This window comes from Hordeum vulgare, chromosome 1H (genome assembly GCF_904849725.1).
Source record: "Hordeum vulgare subsp. vulgare chromosome 1H, MorexV3_pseudomolecules_assembly, whole genome shotgun sequence".
Classification (NCBI taxonomy): Eukaryota; Viridiplantae; Streptophyta; class Magnoliopsida; order Poales; family Poaceae; genus Hordeum; species Hordeum vulgare.
This window is the reverse complement of record NC_058518.1, coordinates 450,185,717-450,190,534: the sequence shown is the minus strand read 5'-3', so window position 1 is coordinate 450,190,534 and position 4,818 is coordinate 450,185,717.

The window sequence follows — 4,818 nt, the reverse complement described above, 5'->3', positions numbered from 1 at the left end:
TATTCAAATCAAGTCTACGATATAAAGAGAACAACATAACACTCACACCAGCTCCGAGGTCACATAAAGCAGTTTTAACATAATTTCCTTTAATAGAGCATGGTATAATAGGTACTCCGGGATCTGCTAGTTTCTTTGGTATTCCACCCTTAAAAGTATATTTAGCAAGCATGGTGGAAATCTCAGCTTCCGGTATCTTTATCTTACTTGTAACAATATATTTCATATACTTAGCATAAGGAGACATTTTCAGAATATCAGTTAAGCGCATACGTAAAAAGACAGGTCTCAACATTTCAACAAAGCGCTCAAAATCCTCATCATCCTTCTTCTTGGATGATTTAGGAGGAAAGGGCATGGGTTTCTGAACCCATGGTTCTCTTTCTCTACCATTCTTCCTAGCAATAGAATCTCTTTTATCATATCTCTTATTCCTAGGTTGTGGGTTATCAAGATCAACAACAGGTTCAATCTCCACATCATTGGCATTACTAGGTTGAGCATCGACATGAACATCATCATTAATATTATCACTAGGTCCATGTTCATTACCAAATTGTGTCTCAGCATCAAAAATAGATATATCTTTTGGGTTTTCATGTGACTCTACAACAGGTTCACTAGCAGCATGCAAAGTCCTATCGTCATTCTTTTTCCTTTTATTAGAAGGACCAGGTGCATCAATATTAACTCTCTGAGAATCTTGCTCAATTCTCTTAGGATGGCCCTTAGGATACAAAGGTTCCCGAGTCATACTACCACCTCTAGTCACAACTCTAACAGAATGATCAATGCTCTTACTAATCATCTCATAGGGCAAATCTTTTTGTGCCTTAAGTACTTGTTCTACTTGCGTAGTTACCATGGCAACATGTTTACTAATAAGCCTAAGGTCGTTAATAGTTCTACTCATATAATCTCCCAAGCAATCAAGCATGTAAGCATTATGTTTCAATTGTCAACTAACATAAGCATTGAAATTTTCTTGTTTAACACCAAAGTTACCGAATTCATCCAAGCATTGGCTAGCAGACTTATTATAAGGAATATCACCTACATCAAGTCTACGAAGAGAATTTACCTCAATACCTATGTCGGGTTATCAAGACCATGTATTTCTTCAATAGGTGGTAGATTCTTAACATCTTCATCTTTAATACCTTTTTCTTTCATAGATTTCTTTGCTCTTGCATATCTTCACGACTGAGGAATGGAATACTTCTTTTCTTCAGAGTTGGTTTTGGAGGTGGTTCGGGAATGGTCCAATCATTATCATTGCTCAATATATTATTCAATAATAGTTCAGCTTGTTCAACAGTTTGTTCCTAAAAACACAACCAGCACAACTATCTAGGTGGTCCCTAGAAGCATCGGTTAGTCCATTATAAAAGATACCAAGTATTTCATTTTTCTTGAGAGGGTGATCAGGCAAAGCATTAAGTAACTGGAGAAGCCTCCCCAAGCTTGTGGGAGACTCTCTCGTTCAATCTACACAAAGTTAAATATTTTCTGCAAGGCAGCTTGTTTCTTATGGGCAGGAAAATATTTTTCAGAGAAGTAAAATATCATATCTTGGGGACTACACACACAACGAGGAGCAAGAGAATTAAACCATATCTTAGCATCACGCTTTAATGAGAAAGGAAACAACTTAAGAATATAGCAATAACTAATTTTTTCCTCATGAGTAAATAGGGTGGCTATATCATTCAATTTAATAAGGCGTGCCACAACAGTTTCATATTCATAACCATGGAAATACAAGATTCTACCAAAGTAATTAACTCATGATTGACAGAGAATGCATAACCCTTATCAGTAACAAAGATAGGTGAAGTACCAAACTTGGGAGCATATTTTATTCTAGCATTCAAAGGTTTTTCCTTCCACTCGCATAGTAATTTCTTAAGATCATATTTATCCTTACAACCAAGAAAGTCCCTAGATACTTCTCCTTCCATAACATAACCGTTAGGTATATTAGGCAATTCGTATCTAGTAGAGCTAGGTCTAGCAGGTGCATCATAGTGTTCAGTTTCAATAATTTCACCAGATTCAGAAATATCATCAGTTTCAACATTCACTCTAGCAATTTGTTCATCAAGAAATTCACCAAGTGGCACAATATTATCAAGCAAAGTATCATCATAAGCATCATGCAAAACAAAAGTATCATCAATTACTTGCGACATATTAGATTAAGTATCAGGTGGTGGTGTCGCAAATTTACTCATAACAGCAGGTGAATCAAGTGCAGAGCTGGATGGCAGTTCCTTACATGTCCTCGTAGTTGAGGGGTAGATCTTGGTTTTAGCATCGTTCAGATTCTTCATAGTGATCAACAGATATAAATTCCAAATGACTCAGAGAATAGAGCTATGCTCCCCGGCAACGGCGCCAGAAAAAGGTCTTGATAACCCACAAGTATGGGGATCGCAACAGTTTTCGAGGGTAGAGTATTCAACCCAAATTTATTGATTCGACTCAAGGGGAGCCAAAGAATATTCTCGAGTATTAGCAGCTGAGCTGTCAATTCAACCACACCTCAAAGACTTAATATCTGTGGCAAAGTATTTAGTAGCAAAGTAGTATGGAAGTAACGGTCACGGTGACAAACGTGACAGTAGCAGTTTTGTAGTGATTGTAACAATAGCAATGGAAAAGTAACTTAGCAAAGATCAATATGTGGAAAGCTCATAGACAATGGATCAATGATGGATTTATATCGGATGACATTCATCATGCAATAGTTATAACATAGCGTGATACTGAACTAGCTCCAATTCATCAATATAATGTAGACATGTATTCCATATATAGGCATACATGTTTATGGAAAAGAACTTGCATGACATCTTTTGTCCTACCCTCCCTGTGCAGCGGGGTCCCAATGGAAACTAAGGGATATTAAGGCCTACTTTTAATAGAGAACGGGACCAAAGCATTAGCACTTAGTGAATACAGGAACACCTCAAACTACGGTAATCACCGGAAAGAATCCCAATTATTGTCACCCTGGGGGATGCAGATCATAACTCGTAATTGGTGTCTACAACTTGCAAGATAGGATCAAGAACACATATATATTCATGAAAACATAATAGGTTCAGATCTGAAATCATGGCACTCGGTCCCTAGTGACAAGCATTAAGCATAGCAAAGTCATAGCAACATCAATCTCAGAACATCGTGGATACTAGGGATCAAACCCTAACAAAGCTAACTTGATTACATGGTAAATCTCATCCAACTCATCACCGTCCAGCAAGCCTACGATGGAATTACTCATGAACGGCGGAGAGCATCATGAAATTGGTGATGAAGGATGGTTGGTGATGACGAAGGTGTCGATTTCCCCTCTCCGGAGGCCAAATCAGACTCCAGATCTGCCCTCCCGAGGAAGAACAGGAGGTGGCGGCGGCTCCGTATCGTAAAACGCGATGAACTCTCCTCCTTAATTTTTTCCTTCCCGAATAAGAATATATAGAAGCGGAAACGAGGTCGGAGGAGCCACAGGGGCCCCACGAGACAAGGGCCCGCCAAGAATTTTCAGGTCAATCCAAGATTATTTTTTTCTGCACAAAAATAACACCAAGGCAATTCTTCTGAAAACAGCATCAGTCCGGGTTAGTTCCATTCAAATCATACAAATTATAGTCCAAAACAAGGGCAAAAGAATTTGGAAAAGTAGATACGCTGGAGACATATTAGGGTGCGGGGCATCAACCACCGTCGTGGTCGACACCGTCTCCTCCAAGGAAGGATCCATCATCGACCTGACGTCCACCGGCACCATCCGGGTCGTGGGCTCCGACGAGGATGAGTAGGGCATGGGATATGGCGGAAGACCGACTCCCGTGAGCCGGCTAGTTTCCCTTGTCCTATTCTACCTCGCCGACGATCAGATCGACATGAGGTGTCCGTGTAGAATGCATTATTTAAGACATGACCTCTCAGTGTCCACGAACACACCCATGTGTGTACGCGGGTGTTTGAATGGCAAATTTGCAAGTTGCGACTCTAAATGTTCTAATGCCCGCACCTTGTGGAATGTGATGATGGAGGTATGGCATATCCCTCCGGTGCAGCAAAGTTTTTACACACATGTAGTGAGTGGTTGATGTTGGGGAACGTCGCATGGGAAACAAAAATTTTCCTACGCGCACGAAGACCTATCATGGTGATGTCCATCTACGAGAGGGGATGAGTGATCTACGTACCCTTGTAGACCGTACAGCAGAAGCGTTAGAGAACGCGGTTGATGTAGTGGAACGTCCTCACGTCCCTCGATCCGCCCCGCGAACAATCCCGCGATCAGTCCCACGATCTAGTACCGGACGGACGGCACCTCCGCGTTCAGCACACGTACAGCTCGACGATGATCTCGGCCTTCTTGATCCAGCAAGAGAGACGGAGAGGTAGAAGAGTTCTCCGGCAGCGTGACGGTGCTCCGGAGGTTGGTGATGACCTTGTCTCAGCAGGGCTCCGCCCGAGCTCCGCAGAAACGCGATCTAGAGGAAAAACCGTGGAGGTATGTGGTCGGGCTGCCGTGGAAAAGTCGTCTCAAATCAGCCCTAAAACCTCCGTATATATAGGTGGGAGGGAGGGGGCCTTGCCTTGGAGTCCAAGGACCCTCAAGGGGGTCGGCCGAGCCAAGGGGGAGGACTCTCCCCCCCAAACCGAGTTGGACTAGGTTTGGTGGGAGGGAGTCCCCCTTCCTTCCCACCTCCTCCTTTTTTTTCTTTCTCTCTTGATTTTCTTCTCCTTGGCGCATAGGGCACTTGTGGGCTGTCCCACCAGCCCACTAAGGGCTGGTGT